General features: G+C 44.3%; 1 protein-coding gene across 1 annotated transcript in view; it reads right to left on the bottom strand.

Annotated features, from left to right (window-relative positions):
* Window positions 1-773: 773 nt before the first annotated feature.
* Window positions 774-19,869, bottom strand: part of SPRING1 (SREBF pathway regulator in golgi 1) — a 34,054-nt gene continuing 14,958 nt past the window's right edge. The window contains exon 6 of the transcript XR_011362079.1: window positions 774-948. The gene's annotated coding sequence lies outside the window, so the exon portion shown is untranslated. The remainder of the gene's footprint in view (window positions 949-19,869) is intronic.

The raw sequence follows: 19,869 nt of genomic DNA, 5'->3' as shown, positions 1-19,869 counted from the left end.
GCAAAAGATGGGGCCAGGCTGCAGTCACATGTACAGGGGAGAAGGGCTTCACCCTTGCTGTCTCTCAGCCAGGCTGCTGTGCAGAGGCAGGGCCGGATTTATGGGCTCAGGGAGACGCAGGTGGCGCCCCCTTCCTGCTGGGAGTGCATAGCGCCCTGTGCGGCCGCACTGCTCGCACACCCTTAAGGCCGGCCCTGCCTAGTATACAGTGCTAAGCCACTAAGGAGAGGACAAGTGAGAGATCACCTCAACCCACACCATGAACATTTCTAACAGTGCAGGACAGTATCCTGAACCAAGAGGGACTGCTCTGGATAGAGCAAAGTTGCAACAAGCCTACATACTCTATCTTGCAGCATGGGTGTAACCAGATAATTTGGCCACCCTGCTTAACTCAGGTAACAAGGTCTGGGGCTTGTGTCACCCTAGAAGGACGGGTCACCCGACACTGTAGGGAAACAAGTGGTACAGTAACAACAAAGGTGGAAACACGGGCACAAGTAGTCTTCTATTTCAAGTATTCTTCAGTATTATACTTCTTCTTCCAATGTTCCGTCACAACACTGTACCATCTGGCTGAGCTATATCTCGACCAACCACCATAGTAGTGGCGGCCATAGTGCACCACAACTGGAAGACTAGAGGTTTTATATAGAAGTAAATTACAAATCTCTGGCACTTTCTGGCACCAGCTGACCTGAAAGAAAAACATTTTTACTCATCTATGCCTTTAAATATAAGTTTATTCATTGACAGCGTTATTTTCCCCACTTTCTTGCAAAGTAGAAGAAATTCATGTTTAAAATATGGGTTGAGAGAAGATGATTACTTACATTAAAAATGTATCTACCCCAAGAGCCACAAATTTTGGGAAGATGTTGTCAGTCGCGTATAGAAGATATACGGCACGAGGGTTTACTAGATCCCCAACTCATTCATCTTGGAAGTCTAAAAATAAAACTATATTAGTAGGAAAACTGCGATACAAGGCAAAAAAATTGTGTAATAGAGGCCGCACTACAGATACAAGGCACCAGAGACACAGACCATTATATACTAGTAGGAAAGGTGGTGGGTATATATACATATATATATGGATCTGGGCACAATACAGCAAGGAATACAGCATCAATAATAAATTAGAAGTAATAATGAAATATTGAACAGTCAGAATTCCTCCAGGTGAGCTGAATGTGCAGGTTCTTTAATAATAATGGTAATGTTGTAGGTTTATATGTATGCATAGCTATATTGATGTGTATATATATATATATATATATATATATATATATATACACATATATATATACATACACACACACACATATATATATATATATACACACACATACATATACCGGGTCAATTTCAATTTTTGCATTTTCGTTTTTTCCTCCTTGTGTTTAAAAGGCCATAGCAGTTGCATTTTTCCACCTAGAAACCCATATGAGCCCTTTTTTTTTTTGCACCACTAATTGTACTTTGCAATGACAGGCTGAATTTTTTCATAAAGGACACTACGAAACCAGAAAAAAAATTTAAACTGTGGTGAAATAAAAAAAAAAAAAAAAACGCATTTCTTTTATTTGGGGGGTATTCGTTTTTACGCCATTCGCCCTGGGGTAAAACTGACTTGTTATATATGTTCCTCAAGTCGTTACGATTACAACGATATGTAACATGTATAACTTTCATTGTATCTGATGGCCTGTAAAAAATTCAAACCATTGTTAGCATATATATGTTACTAAAAATCGCTCCATTCCCAGGCTTATAGCGCTTTTATCCTTTGGTCTATGGGGCTGTGTCAGGTGTCATTAATGAATAGTTCGGGCAATTATGCACACGGCGATACCAAACATGTTTAATTATTTTTATTTATTTATAACATTGGAAAGGGGGGTGATTCTGACTTTTATTAGGGGAGGGGGCTTTTTATTAATAACAACACTTTTTTTTTTCTTTTACACTTATACTAGAAGCCCCCCTGGGGTTACGGTTATTCCCCCTGGGGTTAGGGTTATTCCCCCCTGGGGTTAGGGTTATTCCCCCCCTGGGGTAAGGGTTATTCCCCCCCTGGGGTAAGGGTTATTCCCCCTGTGGTTAGGGTTATTCTCCCCCTGGGGTTAGGGTTATTCCCCCTGGGGGACTTCTAGTATATGCACACTGATCTCATACAGATCTATGCCGCATAGATATGCAGCATAGATCGATGAGATAGGCTGCTGCAGCCGGAAGCAATCGAGTGCCAAGCCAGGATCAGGGCCATTATAGCGCAGACCCCGGACAGGGTAAGATGTGTGGATCGCTCCTCCGGGACAACGATCTACCCCACTAGACACCAGGGAACGGGCTGCATCAAGTAATCGGATGCAGCTATCAACTTTGACAGCTGCATCCGATTACTGTATTAGCGGGCACGGCGATCGGACCGTGCCCGCTAATAGCTGCGGTCCCGGGCTACAAAGGGCACCCGGGACTGCGGCGGTTCAGAGCGCGGCCGCCGCGTGGCCCCGCTCTGAACACATGGAGGCCTAGTGGTTAAAGGGGTACTCCGGCATTTTTTTTCTTTCAAATCAACTGGTGTTAGAAGGTGCCAGAGATCTGTAATCTCCTGTTTTCCAGTACTTATCAGCTGATGTATGTCCTGGAAGTAAGTGGAGTATTCTTTCTAGTCTGGAGAACAGGATAGGTTTTCTGTGGGGATTTGCTGCTGCTCTGGACAGTTCCTGACATGGACAGAGGTGGCAGCAGAGAGCACTGTGTCAGACTGGAGAGAATACACCACTTCCTGCAGGACATACAGCAGCTGATAAATACTGAAAGATTTTCTAATAGAGTTAAAATACACCAGTTCATTTGAGAGAAAAAAAAACAACGATGAACAATCCCTTTAAAGAAATCAATACAGATTTTAAAAAAATTATATAAATACAAAATGAAAAACTCAGCTGTAAGGTCACATGTCTCCCTCTGGCTGGTGCAGGTTCTGTCCATGACATTTAATAACAACGAGACATTACGGATCCATTAAGCAGAAGCAATCTGAAAACCAATGCCTTTCTCCGATACAGATGTGTCAGGGACTGAGTTGTCATTTGTTTCCTCTGCACTTTGTGAGTTAGAGAAATGCAGAAAGTACATAGAAAAGTACAGAAAACACAGGAATAGCAGAGTGAGCTGTACAACCGCACTATGCCCCAGTGACATCCTCAGTGCTGCTACCTCTGTGTGTGCTCTAAACATATAATATGAGACTGCTGAAACATCAAGCATCACATCATCTATTACTGGAAGTGTTCTATTTGGTAACAAAGGAAACAATTATAAAGCTTTTCATGCATTGTCAATGTCACTAGAGTTTAAAGGTGAAGTCCGGACACTGGAAAAAATTAGACAGGGAGGGAAATAATAAGCAACCATAACTTACCTCTCCCTGTGCCTCTCCAGCGCTGGCCTGCTGCTCCAGGACTCCTGCTGGGCTATGTGATTTGCTTCGGCTGCAACGTCACCAGCTGATGGACTGCCCGCTCAGCCAGTCAGTGACTGGGGCGAGACACCACTGCAGTCACTGATTGGCTGATGGACAATTCATCAGCATTTTTTCCCCAAGTCGGGATGGCAACGGAACTCAAGGAAAACGCCTTCTGGCAGGGGTTCCGGAGCCTGTGACACCCAGAGCTGGAGAGGTACAAGGAGAGCTGTAAATATTTTCTACTTCTTTAACAATTTCACCAGGTGATTTAATAATAAAGCATCATAGAGTGGGGAAAGTAAGGATCTGATACGCTGACAAATTCTTTCCCACCTACACAGAATGGAGATGGGGGTAATATATCTGGTCAGTAACGTCACCTGTGAGAGACAGAATCTATAATTATTTACCATTTTATTCCATGGAATAAGGATGTGATACAATAGAAGAGAAGTTCCTATTTGGAGCAGAAACCTTTGTTTGCAGTCACAGAGGTCGGACGTTTCCTGGAGGTCTTCACCAGGTTTGCAGGGATTGTGTCCCCCTCCTCAAAACCCTCCTTAGTTGTCCCGGCTGTGTGTTTCCTCCTTAGTTGTCCCTGCTGTGGGTTTCCTCCTTAGTTGTCCCGGCTGTGTGTCTCCTCCTTAGTTGTCCCGGCTGTGGGTTTCCTCCTTAGTTGTCCCGGCTGTGTGTCTCCTCCTTAGTTGTCCCGGCTGTGGGTTTCCTCCTTAGTTGTCCCGGCTGTGTATTTCCTCCTTAGTTGTCCCGGCTGTGGGTTTCCTCTATAGTTGTCCCGGCTGTGGGTTTCCTTGTTTTCTCCTTAGTTGTCCCGGCTGTGGGTTTCCTCCTTAGTTGTCCCGGCTGTGGGTTTCCTCCTTAGTTGTCCCGGCTGTGTGTCTCCTCCTTAGTTGTCCCGGCTGTGGGTCTTCTCCTTAGTTGTCCCGGCTGTGGGTCTTCTCCTTAGTTGTCCCGGCTGTGGGTTTCCTCCTTAGTTGTCCCGGCTGTGTGTTTCCTCCTTAGTTGTCCCGGCTGTGTGTCTCCTCCTTAGTTGTCCCGGCTGTGGGTTTCCTCCTTAGTTGTCCCGGCTGTGTGTTTCCTCTATAGTTGTCCCGGCTGTGGGTTTCCTTGTTTTCTCCTTAGTTGTCCCGGCTGTGGGTTTCCTCTATAGTTGTCCCGGCTGTGGGTTTCCTTGTTTTCTCCTTAGTTGTCCCGGCTGTGGGTTTCCTCCTTAGTTGTCCCGGCTGTGGGTTTCCTCCTTAGTTGTCCCGGCTGTGGGTTTCCACTTTAGTTGTCCCTGCTGTGTGTCTCCACCTTAGTTGTCCCGGCTGGGGGTTTCCACCTTAGTTGTCCCGGCTGGGGGTTTCCTTGTTTTCTCCTTAGTTGTCCCGGCTGTGGGTTTCCTCCTTAGTTGTCCCAGCTGTGGGTTTCCTCCTTAGTTGTCCCGGCTGTGTGTCTCCTCCTTAGTTGTCCCGGCTGTGGGTTTCCTTCTTAGTTGTCCCAGCTGTGGGTTTCCTCCTTAGTTGTCCCGGCTGTGGGTTTCCTCCTTAGTTGTCCCGGCTGTGGGTTTCCTTGTTTTCTCCTTAGTTGTCCCGGCTGTGGGTTTTCTCCTTAGTTGTCCCGGCTGTGGGTTTCCACTTTAGTTGTCCCTGCTGTGTGTCTCCACCTTAGTTGTCCCGGCTGGGGGTTTCCACCTTAGTTGTCCCGGCTGTGGGTTTCCTTGTTTTCTCCTTAGTTGTCCCGGCTGTGGGTTTCCTCCTTAGTTGTCCTGGCTGTGGGTTTCCTCCTTAGTTGTCCCGGCTGTGTGTCTCCTCCTTAGTTGTCCCGGCTGTGGGTTTCCTCCTTAGTTGTCCCAGCTGTGGGTTTCCTCCTTAGTTGTCCCGGCTGTGGGTTTCCTCCTTAGTTGTCCCGGCTGTGGGTTTCCTCCTTAGTTGTCCCGGCTGTGGGTTTCCTTGTTTTCTCCTTAGTTGTCCCGGCTGTGGGTTTCCTCCTTAGTTGTCCCGGCTGTGGGTTTCCTTGTTTTTTCCATAGTTGTCCCGGCTGTGGGTTTCCACCTTAGTTGTCCCGGCTGTGTGTCTCCTCCTTAGTTGTCCCGGCTGTGTGTCTCCTCCTTAGTTGTCCCGGCTGGGGGTTTCCACCTTAGTTGTCCCGGCTGTGTGTCTCCTCCTTAGTTGTTCTGGCTGTGGGTCTCCTCCTTAGTTGTCCCGGCTGTGTGTTTCCTCCTTAGTTGTCCCGGCTGGGGGTTTCCACCTTAGTTGTCCCGGCTGTGGGTTTCCTTGTTTTCTCCTTAGTTGTCCTGGCTGTGTGTTTCCTCCTTAGTTGTCCCGGCTGTGGGTTTCCTCCTTAGTTGTCTCGGCTGTGTGTTTCCTCCTTAGTTGTCCCAGCTGTGTGTTTCCTCCTTAGTTGTCCCGGCTGTGTGTTTTCTCCTTAGTTGTCCCGGCTGGGGGTTTCCTCCTTAGTTGTCCCGGCTGGGGGTTTCCTCCTTAGTTGTCCCGGCTGTGGGTTTCCACCTTAGTTGTCCCGGCTGTGTGTCTTCTCCTTAGTTGTTCTGGCTGTGGGTTTCCACTTTAGTTGTCCCAGCTGTGTGTCTCCTCCTTAGTTGTCCCGGCTGGGGGTTTCCACCTTAGTTGTCCCGGCTGTGGGTTTCCTTGTTTTCTCCTTAGTTGTCCTGGCTGTGTGCTTCCTCCTTAGTTGTCTCGGCTGTGTGTTTCCTCCTTAGTTGTCCCGGCTGTGTGTTTCCTCCATAGTTGTCCCGGCTGTGTGTTTCCTCCTTAGTTGTCCCGGCTGTGGGTTTCCTCCTTAGTTGTCTCGGCTGTGGGTTTCCTTGTTTCCTCCTTAGTTGTCCCGGCTGTGGGTTCCCTCTTTAGTTGTCCTGGTTGTGTGTTTAGGGCCATTGTCATGCTGGAATAGCCAGCCACCACCCGTCTTCACTGCTCTTACTGAGGAGAGGAGGTTGTTGGCCACAATCTCACTATACATGGCCCCATCCATCCTCGCTTCAGTAAGGTGCAGTCGTGCTTTCCCCTTTGCAGTATGTTTCCACCCTCAAAGTATGATGCCCCCCCCCCCCCCTCTCCGAACATGGTGATTTGATACCAAAAAGTTCTACTTTGGCCTTATCTGACCCTGGTCATTGGTAACATCACACAGGCCTGAACATGTACTGATGTGAGCAGGGGGACCTTGGGTGTCCTGCAGAATTATAATCCATGACGGTGTAGAGTGTTACTAGTAGTATTCTATGAGACTGTGGTCCCAGCTCTCTTCAGGTCAGTGACCAGGTCCTCCCGTGCAGTTCTAGGAGGATTCTTGATCTTTTTTAGCATCATCCTTACCCCAAAAGGTGACATCTTGCATGGAGCCTTAGACCTAGGAAGATTCACAGGCATCTTTTGCTTCTTCCATTCTATTCTTCCATAATAATTGTCCAACAGTTGCTGCCTTATCACTAAGCTGCTTGCCTTATTATCCTGTAGCCCATCCCAGCCTTGTGCAGGTCTATAATTTTGTCTCTTGTGTCCTTGGTTCTTTGGTATTGGCCATGGTGGAGAGATTGGAGTGTGATGAGTGTGTGGACAGGTGATTGTTATGCAGGTAAGGAGATGAAACAGGTGCAGGTAATCCAGGTAATGAGGGCAGAGTGGGAGGAGCTTCTTATAGAGACACTAACAGCTCTGTGAGAGGCAGAATTCCTGCTGGTTGGTCAGTGATCAAATCCTTCTTTCATGCCATAAAAAATGCAAACTAATTATTAAAAATCAAACAATTAGATTTCCTAGAATTTTTAAAATAGATTCTGTCTCAGGTGTAATGTAACAACAATAAAAATTACACACCTATAATGGAAATGGAAATATGACTTCAGATTTTTAAATAGAAGTAATTTACAATTCCATATAACTTTCTGATGCTAGCTGATTTGAAAACAAAAGTTTTTCTCTGGAGTACCCCTTTAATGCCCTCCAAACCTTCCTTTCCTGACGCTCTTTATTTTCTCTTCTTTTCCTACTTCTTCCCTCAAAAATTCCCCCCAAAAATTGTAATTGCTAAAAAGCCAAATGATGACGACTTCCAAATACTCCACCTTCCGGTCATAGGATCAAAGGTTTCATAATGTCCGGAGGTCTTTTTTTCCCTAAGAGCTTCACACTGTTAGGCTATGTTCACACGTCGTTTAACAGCGTCCATTGCATAGCAACAGACGCTGTTAAACAGTCGGCCTCAGGAAAGTTCTTTTTTTCACAATTGATTTGCGGGCATTCACTCCAATGCAATGTGCGGCTGCTGCTGCACATTGCGTTGTGTGAACAGCTGATGTTTCCGGACGCTGTTCAGTGAATTGACAGGCACATTATTCTAATGCCCGTTCTAAAGATCTGGCGTTAGCATAATGATGTATGAACACAGCTGGCGGCATTGCATTGACTAATGCAATTCCGCCCCTGCAGTAAAGAACGGACGCTGAGGCAATTGCAATCAGCATCTGTTCTTTTCTAAAAAAAAAAAAAAAAATATGTGTGAACATTGCCTTATTGTGATAAAAAAGGAATGTGCCTGTTTAAAATGCTGTCCAGAACAACTCTGAACCAAACATGGTGTCAAGATTCATGTATTCTTTTTTTTTTTTTTTTACTTTAAAGTGGTTATTGGTTACTGGCTATAGAATGAGGAGCACAGAATGGTTGTGCATCCTTGTAGCTTCACACTTGTATATTATGTAGACAATGAAAGTCACAGGACAAAGAATAGACAGCAGTGGGTATCCTTAAAGGGGTACTCCAGCAAAAAGCTTTTTCCCAGTAATTGAAACACATTAGAAAGTTATATAACTGTAATAAGCTTCATTCACCTATCTGCCCCCCCTCCCTATCTTTCCCCCCCACCAGGAAGTGAAGTAAACTCATTCTTCCCTAATGACTGTTGACTCCAGGCTGCTCTGTGGCAGCCATTTTGTGACAATGACATCATCAAGAGGGAGGCGGGTCTAAGCCCTGATTACTCAGGTTGCTCAGCTCTGATTGGCTGAACAAGATGTAAGCCATCTAACAGTTTTACAGAGTCAGACATCACAGGAGACAAAGTGCATCATGGGAAACCCCAAACCAGGAAGTAAAGAAAAAATTAAGCTTTAGGGACCTACAAACAGCGGGAAAGTCAAACGGAGACAGACAGGAGGGATGGTAAATGTAAAAACTATGTTTATGATTGATTGTTTTTTTTTTATCATCGCCGTAGTACCCCTTTGATATCAAGGACATTGCATCAGAAATGGGGCTCCCCTGCACCTCTGAGTGTAACAGGCAAATGGACCAATTCATAAAAGTTATGGAAAAAATAGAGTTAAAGGAAAATTAAAAAAAAAATAAAACAATGGAACATAATTAAATGAAATAATGTCTGATGTGCCCAATCTGAGCGACCTGATCTCCCATATTCCAATGTGAACACATTTGTGAGGTTCTATAGTTGTAAGAAGGGCTAGGATTAAAGGGGTATTCCACTCAGGTAAAACACATGTTGAATCATCCCCCTTCCTGGAGACTAACAATTCATTTTATACATGTTATTACCTGTTAGGTTTCCATCCCCCAGTTCTGAGCTGCTGCTTTCTGCTGAAGACACAGTTTCCTTGTCCAGCTGTCTCTGCACTCTGTAATGCCAGGAGGATTATTCACAGTGAGGTCATTAGCCACCTCATCTCAAATTAACCCTCCCGGCATCACAGAGTGGAGAGAAAGAAAGCCAGGGACACTGTTGACACTGTTGTTCACTGGGAAGATGGAGAGAACAGCTCACACATCGGTCTCTGTCTCATCAGCAGAAGGCAGCAGCTCAGAACTGGGGGAAGGAGACTGATAAGGTAATAATAAGTATGGAATGTATTATTGGTCTCCAGGAGGGGGGATGATTCAGGATGTATTTTACCTGAAGGCATTACCCCCTTTAACACCTTAAAGGGCTAGTCCAGTTTTTTTTAAGTATAGATATATATATATAATTGAGCTCAGGTAGTTTTTTAGAAAATAAATATACATGCCTACCTCACTTCCCTGCCGCTGCTGTTCTCATGAATCTCTGGTCCCAATGTGCAGCACTCTCAAGGTGGACACAAGAACCCTGATTTTATTTTATTTTATTTTTTTTTTCTTTTTTTTCCTGTTTAGTATAAACTGGCCATTCTGTATGCAGTAAAATGCTATGGAATATGTTGGCGCTTTATACCTAAAGGAATTATAATTATTATATTTTATCAGACTGCCGAGATTAGTAATACGGTTCCATTCATTAAAGGGGTTGTCCATGCAGGATAATTCCCTAATATTAGATGGGTCGCCCCTTACAATCACCCTAATCATCAGCTATAACCTGTAAGAGAATCCGGAATCAAGTGGCGTCATGCAGTGTCTCCGCAGGAAGAATAAAGCGCTGCGCTCTTTTTCTATTGAAATGAATGGGCTGTCCGTGTAATGCACGTACAAGCAGGGTCCTCTACAGTGTGAAGCACTCTCTGCAGCTTCTCTCCATTTAGGCAAACAGAAGAGTGTTCTAGAAAGGGCACTTCACCTCCATTAGCTCAGAATTACCGTCTTTGAAGAAGTTTGTTCCAAAACAGACAATTCCTTTAATTTCTATTTCTATTTGATTTTTATTTAACCCTTTAACGTAAGTGCCAGTTCTTGCATCGTAGACGTATGATATGCCGTTACTGTTAGATCCCTGGGATTACACTGATCCGGCAAGGACATGTCTGCAATGTAACCAAACCATGTAACCAGCATTGCTATTTATTCCTCCAGCCGTAAGGATCTCACAGGACTTTACAGCTCGGTACTAAATATTTTTACGGTGTGTAATAGCGACATCTGCAGGAATTTATGGATATTACATGTCGGCATTTATTTTTACAGTAAATTCACTATAAGGTAATGAATATCTTTATTTAATTTTACTATCACTCAAAATGAAATCTCAACAAGTATTTGTGATATAAGCTACTAAATCTACTATATAAACATTATATATATATATATATATATATATATATATACACACACACACACAAGTTGCAGACTTTACATGTGATTGTTGGTTTGGGCCGATCATTTCAGAATGATATCATAAATATATTGTTCACCTTTGGCGTAGGCCGCCCTCCGAGATAAAGTTTGCAAGGAATTTTCTTGAGCTGAAAAAAAGCCACAAAAAAATTCCAGCAGTTTTCCTGTTTTGGTTTGTTTGGGGTTTTTTTGCTGGCAGATTTTTGACATTTTCTCATTTTAGTTTTCTTTATTTATAGGCGTTTTTATCTCTGGCATTTTTCATCAGTACAAGTCATGTGATTCTATGTTTTCTATTGAAGAAATGGGGCAAAAACACCATGAAAAATAGCAGTATGCATATACTGTAGAAGTCTATGGGGGGGGGGGGGGGGGGGTCAATGTGTCTGTGGAGAACACCAAACAAATTTGAAAAAATCTGACAATGCACTGATGAACATCCTGTGGGTATTGCATTTAATTTTTGGTTGCTTTTTTGCAGCAATGTTTGTGATGCAAAAATAAAGCGCCATGCTCTAAATTTGGTGTTTTTAGTGGCGTTTTTCAGAAACGTTTTTAGCCTCCTAGCTTGTATCTCAGCACTGGAGCGACAAAACGAAAGAAAAGTTATATCTGCAGATCCAGCGTAATGGTCCTTTTACATGGAGCGATTATCGGTCAAACCTGCGCAATGATGATCACATTTCAGTGATTATTGTGTAAATACAGGTAACGATATAGCGATGAGCGACCAGCTAAATAGCTAGTTAGATGCAGCTGTCAAAGCTGACAGCTGCATCTTACTAACGTTGCAGCCTCATCCCTGGTGTCTAGTGGAGGAGATCCCCCCGCAATGCGATCGCAAAGGGGCGACCCCTTCCTACCCGGCCAGGCCTCAGCGTCTGTAGGACACTGATGACGACTAGGTAATTCATTGCTTCTGGCTCCGGCAGCCCTAAGCAATCTATCACTGATATAATGAATCAATGTATTTTATGTACATTGCAGTGAGAAATCACTGCAGTAATAATAAAAGTCCCCCGGGGACTAAAAGTTAAAGTACAAAAAAAATCCCCTCCCCTAATAAAAGTCTGAATCACCCCCCTTTTCCTATTTTATAAATAAAAATAAATAAATATATAAACAAACATATTTGATATGGCCTATAAAATTATCACATTCCTTATCTCACACAGTAAATGGCAAATCCAGAAAAATTATAATAAAAAGCGATCAAAAAGTCGCATATATGCAAACAAGGAACCGATAGAAGGAACACATCATGGCGCAAAAAATGACACATCACACAGCCCCATAGACCAAAGGATAACAGCGCTATAAGGCTGGTAATAGAGCAATTTAAAGATCTTTAAAAAAAAAAAAAAAAAAGGTTTAAATTTTTTAAAAGCCATAAAAAAAACCACAAAAGTTACGCAACTTACATATTGTTGTATTCGTACTGGTTTGAGGAAAATAGATACCATGTTAGTTTTACCATGGGGCCAACATTGTCAACACAAAACCCCCAAATAAAAAAAAAAAATCCCTTTTTTTTTCAATTTCACTGCACAAACAATTTTTTCCCGATTGTGCAGCATGTTTTATGGAAAAATCAAGTCGGTCAATGCAAAGTACAATTAGTGTCAAAAAAAATAAGGGCTGTAGGTGAAATAATGCAAGCGCTATGGCTTTTTAAAAACAAGGAGGAGAAAATGAAAGCGAAAATTGGCTCCGTCCTTAAAGGGTTAAAGGGAACTCCAGTGAAAATCTTTTTATTTAAAATCAACGGGTTTCAGAAAGTTAGAAAGATTTGTAATTTACTCCTATTCAAAAATTTCTAGTCTTCCAATACTTATCAGCTGCTGTATGTCTTGTGGGAAGTGGTGTACTCTCTGCTGCCACCTCTGTCCATGTCAGGAAGTGCCCAGAGCAGGAGAGGTTTTCTGTGGGGATTTGCTGCTGCTCTGGACAGTTCCTGACAGTTTCTTAATATTTCCCTCCTTATTATCTTAGGATAGATATATGTATATACCAGGCAGATAGATATATGTATATACCAGGCAGATAGATATATGTATATACCCGGCAGATAGATATATGTATATACCTGGCAGGTTACATTCTGTTACTGTAGATTTACCAACCACATCTGCTGGAAGTTTGTTCCAAGCATCTACTACTCTTTCAGTAATATTTTCTCACGCTGCATAAAAAACTAATTTCGCTTTAAGGTAAGCCTTCTCTTGGAATTGTTTTTTTTTTTTTTTTTGGCTGTTGTTTAAATGACATTATTTCTTGTGCAGTTTTTATGTATTATAAAAGCTCTGTGAGTATCAATTAGAGTATTATGTTGCATCCATAGTGAGAAGAATAGAATCTTCCTCCTGCTGGTCAGTAAGAAGTTTAATCATGTGATTGGTGTATTTGGCCGGGTTCACACAATGTGTGTGTTGTATAAAATCTTTCCTCACAGACTCTTTGGAAAATGAAAGGTGGAATCTGATTGGTTGCCGGGGGCGACTGAGCCAGTTTCACTTTAAACCATTTTTTGTTTTAATGACGTCAGTTTTCTGCCGCCGGTATTCAATGAAGACATGTCAGTTCATACAATGGAGCGTGCGGCTCCGGCCGCACATTCCATTGTGTGCATCGGGAAATTGGGTGCGGACACATCCCAATTCATGAAAAATGAAGAGCATCCGGCCGGTACTGCAGTACCAACCGTTCTGTGATCCAGCTGGGTCACAGAACGGCCGGTGTTATACCTAATGTGAGCATGGCCTTAAAGGTGTTGGTCAAGGAAGGACATGGGAAAAGTAAGAGATCACAGGGGCTCCTATCCTGCAAATAGGGGACAACCTCTTTAAGGCTGTGGAACCTACAGCCGGGTGATCTGTGTAGGGGACTGGATCCCTGCCCGGCATCATGTATTAATATGATATAGAGAGCGGAGATATTGATACATGATGCCGGCCGCCGTATATACAGTCCACTACACAGCTTACCTGTCCGTAGGGTCCTAATGTGTAAATGCCCCCTTACATCACATTTGGGGGAGGGGGGCACAATTTATAGTTTAAAGGGGAACTATCAGCAGGTTAGACGAATCTAACAAGGCCGGAGGTGGTGGGAGGGTCGGTAGCCACGATTTAACGATAATCTGAACGATAATCGTCCGGTGGAATAGGGCCCTTATATAGAAGGGGAAGCAGGCCGGGTGTCTAGTTCAGTGAGAGAAGTGGTTGGAGAATAGTATAGAGAGGTGTCAGTGAGTGACGTAGTTATAAGTGTTCCATCACTCACCATGCTAGGCCCATAACCCCGGTGGTGAGGCTACTAGAGATGGGGGAGTAAGTCTGATCCACACTGAGGGGCCATCGTTCTCCAAGCATCCTGATAACTGAGACAGCCGCTAAAGAGTCAGCAGTTAGAAAAGTGCCAGTCAAGCTGAGAAGTGCCGGGTTTCCTAAGGGGTCACCCCGATGGTTGGCTTTACCCATGGGATGGAGCCTGTGTTTCTGGAATCATGTCTGTGCTTACGGACTGCAATAAGCAGCGTGTAATAGTCATGGATACAGGTTTGGCCATCAAACCAATGTGGTTAGAGCCCCTGCAGTAGAGAACCTAAGGGTCTGGATAGGTCCCCCTCCCTGCAAGTCAAGCTTACCTTAAGGGGTACTCTAGCGAAAATCTTTTTCTTTCAAATCAGCTGGTATTAGAAAGTTATATAGATTTGTAATTTACTTCTATTTAAAAATCTCCAGTCTTCCAGTACTTATCAGCTGCTGTATCTCCTGCAGGAAGTGGTGTATTCTCTACAGTGCTCTCTGCTGCCACCTCTGTCCATATCAGGAACTGTCCAGAGCAGCAGCAAATCTCCATAGAAAACCTCCCCTGCTCTGGACAGTTCCTGACATGGACAGAGGTGGCAGTAGAGATCGCTGTGTCAGACTGGAGAGAATACACCACTTCCTGCAGGACATACAGCAGCTGATAAGTACTGGAAGACTGGAGATTTTTAAATAGAAGTAAATTACAAATCTATATAACTTTCTATTCATCCATATAGAAATGGAAATAGAAATATCTTACTATAAAATGTGATTCTGCTCCCAAAAATGCGCTAGGTCTTATTTTCAGAGGATGTTTTATTTTTCCATGAAGAAGAATTCACGTGTCACATGCACAGCAGTGACAGCGCGTACAGTATGGTGGCTTCCGGCCACCAGGGGGAGCTCACCACAGCACACTTGTACAGCAGAGGTAGAGAGTAGGATATAGCGACTTCCAGCCACTAGGGGGATCTCCCCACAGCACACTCATACAGCACAGCAGGGACATTTTATAGTATGGCGGCTTCCGGCCACCAGAGGAATCTCACCACAGCACACTCATACAGCACAGCAGGGACATTGTATAGTATGGCGGCTTCCGGCCACCAGGGGCATCTCACCACAGCACACTCATACAGCACAGCAGGGACAGCGTATAGTATGGCGGAAGGTGATGGCATAATAGCAGACTGTGTGCAGCTCTACATCTGGCAGTAGGGGACAACGGGGATGACAGCAGGTGACTGTCTTCATGTCCTGCATGCAGCTGCTCTGCAACTGCCAGTAAACTTAGGGAACAATAGCGTCGGGCTAAAAAGAATCCCAGCTGCACGCCCTGTTCTGTTTGGCGGCCATGCTTCCAAACAAAAACTTTGCTAGGTCTTACTTTTGGGGGAGGCCTTATATTTAGCAATTCAGCAAAACCTCCACTAGGATTTATTTTTAGGGCAACAGGGTGTGTGATAGATGATGGAAAAGGAAACAATTCTACAAATGCTTTTCATTAGTAACATTGCTTATTTGGTATTTTGCCCTATCCTCTTACTCTAGTATATACTGTTTGTTGCCTAGGTTACCGACCATCGCTCTCTGCTCTGTGGCCGAGACCTTGGGAGCTGGTGATTACACTCTTTACAGATCACAGACGTCTCCGGGACTTGTGGATTGTCCTGGGAAGCGTCTGTAATCTGTGTGGGAGACATGTACAGCTGATTCAGCTCAGCATCACCACGTCATCACAGCCAGGACCAGCTCACATGGAAAGCAACTACCAGTACGGCAGAGCCGCGCAGATATAGTAATACATTATATAGAGACATTTATATAACTTTTAATAGAAAATTATTTTCCTTATCCGGAGTTTCCCTTTAAGCCTTCTACACAGCAGTTTCTGTTAGGGCTCGTTCCCACTGAGGAAAGGTAGCGGAATTCCGCGACGGAATTGTCCGCCGCGGAATGCCGTTAGCCTCCCGCTCATAATGGGAGTCTATGGGAGGCGCGCGCTCCTGCCCTGTCCGCGCTGAAGAATGAACATGTTACAGTCTTCAGCGCGGACAGGGCAGGAGCGCGCGCCTCCCATAGACTCCCATTATGAGCGGGAGGCTAATGGCATTCCGCCGCGGAATTCCGCTACCTTTCCTCAGTGGAAACGAGCCCTTAAAGGGAACCAGGCAGAATGGCTGCACAGAACTCGCAGCCGGGTCTCCTATGGTGTTGGGGGTTCCGGGCTCCGTGGTCTTCATTGTTGTATGATTGGTTAACCATACATACCAAAACACAAGGAAGTCCAACAGCACCGTGGAACTTAGTCCTATAGACCAGGTAGAATAAAGGATGCATGCTAGAATGAAGTCCAACAGCATCCGATGTAGTGCAGAAATCTTCAAAGCTTTGTTGCACATCCATGTACAAGCAACGTTTCGACCCTGCTGGTAAGCAGTTTGCAGATCATAGATTCAGTGGCCAGTTAAGGAAACTTACATCAAACCAAAGACACCTTGAGCTTACTTCCCTTGACAATCCAGCAGCTCAGAATTGTCAGAAACCATTGGGACTCAGGGACTCATATCTACTATACAGAAAACAGTGAAAACGGAGGTAAACTTCATGAAAGAACTACGGCCAATAAAACGCAACATCTAAACGATACCGCTATACATGAAAATATAGCAGAATGTGCTCACAAAAATTGTTTGTTGTTTATGATCGGCCTTATATACTGTACATGGCATTTTTTTGGGGTGGTGTTTTTCTCTCCTTTCAGGTGTTTTTGAGACTTTTGTTTTTCCAAAACACAACATAGGGGGGGGGGGGTTTGGCAAACTGTGGTGTTTTTATGCGTATAGTGTTTTGTTTCTTTACTGACATTTTTGTCACCTTTTGGGGTCCAGCAGCTAGGTCATGTGACGGCAGAGGAAAAAAACGTCTAAACCACAAAAAAGATCATTCACACATGAAGTCAAAAACGTAAGAAAAAGTTGCCTGACAAAAAGTGTGTGTGAGGGCGCTCTTAAGCAGACAACTTGGCAAACCGTGTTCCTGAAAACAATAATTCAATGCAACAATAATGAGCGGAAGGTAATCACAGCACCAACACCTTGCAGGTCTCTGCTTTACAATGGTATCTAAAAATTAAAGGGAAACTGTAGCCAAAAAGTATTTAATATGTTATTAATGTACATTCATTATGGGAAATGCACATATAGGGCTATTTCCCTTAAAGGGGTAGTGCGGTGCTCAGAAATTATTCACAGAATAACACACATTACAAAGTTATACAACTTTGTAATGTATGTTATGTCTGTGAATGGCCCCCTTCCCCGTGTCCCACCACCCCCACCCGTGTACCCGGAAGTGTGGTGCATTATACATTACCTGATCCGTGTCGAGGGCCGTCCACCATCTTGTGCCAAACGTCATCTTCGGACGGACGAGTCGCTGCCACCCATCCCCCCTCCGCCGTATCACAACTGTGCTCAGCCGCGATTGGCTGAGCACAGTTATGCTCAGCCAATCGCGGCTGAGCATCGGATGACGCGGCAGAGGGCGGCCGGCATTCGGGACAGTTGGAGCTGTTCGCCGTCCGCCCGAAGAAGATCGCTGAAGATCGGAGACGAGCCGGCACGTGACAGGCGAGTATAGCGCACCACACTTCCGGGTACACGGGTGGGGGTGGTGGGACACGGGGAAGAGGGCTATTCACAGACATAACATACATTACAAAGTTGTATAACTTTGTAATGTGTGTTAGTCTGTGAATAATTCTTTACCGCCGCACTAACCCTTTAATTTAGTAGATCAGGAAGGCTTCAAATTCTCTCAAAAACTGTGGCTTCATGAATCAGGTGTAATTCCTATGGAGTGTCCAGCAGGGGGCTCACTATATGTAGAAGTCTATGGCACTGTTAAAATCTATGTAATGTAATGTGGTGTAGTGATTTATTGATGCAATACGTTTATGGAATAATTTGGGTAGCAAGGACACTTGCTCCCCAAATGGAAGGCACCAAGCAGAGAGGGAGAGAGGTGCCGGTGCATCTATCTCCACCCTCCCTCCCTGGTGCAGTGGGACAGATACACACTACTCCTCCTCCCGTCATACTATGAGCAGATAATGAGGGAGTAGTTTCAGGGTGATCCCCATCACCAAGACCCCCCTGGCCGCAACACCGCAGGCAACCTCCTCGCATAGTAGCAGGTCACCATCTGCAACCATTCCCCCCACCGCCAGATGCCTGTTTACTTCGCTGCCGTTCCAGACTGCAAGCTCACCGCCGCCCCCACGTCCTGCCGATGTCATCTGATGGGAGTAGTAGTAGTGTGTATCTGTCCCACTGCACCGAGCAGGGAGGGAGGGGGGAGATAGATGCACCGGCACCTCTCTCCCTCCCTGCTCGGTGCCTTCCATTTGCGGAGCAAGTGTCCTTGCTCCCCAAATTATTCCATAAACGTATTGCATCAATAAAGCATTACACCACATTACATTACATAGACTTCAATACAGTGCCATAGACTTCTACATAAAGTGTGGCCCCTGCTGGACACTCCATAGGAATTACACCAGATTTGTGACGTCACGGTTTAAGAGAATTTGAAACCTCTCTGATCTACTAAATTAAGGGAAATAGCCCTATATGTGCATTTCCCATAATTAATGTACAATAGGAATTTGTAATTTGAAAGTAATAACATACAGTAAAAAATACTTTTGGCCGGACTTCTCCTTTAAGGACCCATCTTCGGACTGAAAAGGGTTGCCTAAACTTCTAGACAATTCTAGTGATCGCTTTACATGTTATCTAACATCCGCAGGTGCATCCTCTAAGTGGAAATTCACAATCTAGTCTAACGCCGCGTTTACACAGAACGATTATTGTGCGAATTTGCATGATAAAGATCAAATTTGAACAATAATCGTACGTGTAAACGCAGAGAACGATCAAGCGACGAGCGAGAAATCGTTCATTTTGATCTTTAAACATGTTCTCAAATTGTCGTTGGTCGTTCGCAAAAAATTCGCAGATCTTTCCGTGTAAACAGTCGTGCACCGATTTAACCTATGTACAAGATAGGCTTAAGCGATCGCAAAACGATTTTTCCGTACGATACATCGTTCCGTCTATACACTGATCGTTATAGAAAAAAAATAGTCACTTCAAAATCGTTAACCGTACGATCGGGCGAATTATCGCTACGTGTACACCCAGCATAAAAAATACCCATTATATTTAGTTAGATGTAACAAGCTAAAAGTCTTGGCGAACTTCACACAAGCTTTGGAGCTCAACAGCAACGCGCAAAAAAAAAAAAAAAAAAAAAATCATTAGCACTTACCACTTCAGCATTTAGCGAAATCATCCAGGGCAGCCGTTCACAGTAATTAAAAATATGCAAAAATGGCAAACATCTCATTGAGAAGATGATGGTAATGTGGTTTTAATGGAGGCCAGCTTGTTGTGTTTTTGTGCAGCGGAGATTGTATGATGGATTGCAGGTGGACATTCTTTAAGATGACATGTACATCGCCTCCCATCTGTCTGATGGCCCCAAGAACGCCACAGGCAGTGCCAAGTGACTAGAACAGAACATTATCATTTTCCAGGAAAGATTACATTATAAACGGAGACAAGCAGACGTGGGAGAATGCGGGAAGGAGGAACCCGAAAATCTGTCCCCGTCATTAATCAACTGTGTGGAGCCTGGCAGGAAGAGAAGGAGAAGAGGGAGGCCATTGTGATTAAAGAAAATTAATCAGAATTCTATTTGAGGCAAATATCAGGCTCCGCACCATGTGCGCCCATGTTATCCATGATGAAGATGATGATAGCAGCACTAGACATACAGGAACGGCATTATCCTCCCAAGGATACGTGAATGTGGCCGAGATGCAACTGTGTAAACTTGTTTCCTCTGTCAGCTAAACACTAGATTAGGAGAATTCACCATATTGCCCCTATTGTAAAGCATTACTATAATTGCACAAAACTGTTGGCATGTCAGACATCAAACGTTGCGATTGGTTAGGGTC

The sequence above is a fragment of the Dendropsophus ebraccatus genome, chromosome 3, assembly GCF_027789765.1.
Source record: "Dendropsophus ebraccatus isolate aDenEbr1 chromosome 3, aDenEbr1.pat, whole genome shotgun sequence".
In the NCBI taxonomy this organism is placed as follows: domain Eukaryota; kingdom Metazoa; phylum Chordata; class Amphibia; order Anura; family Hylidae; genus Dendropsophus; species Dendropsophus ebraccatus.
This window is presented reverse-complemented; position numbering and strand designations above follow the sequence as displayed.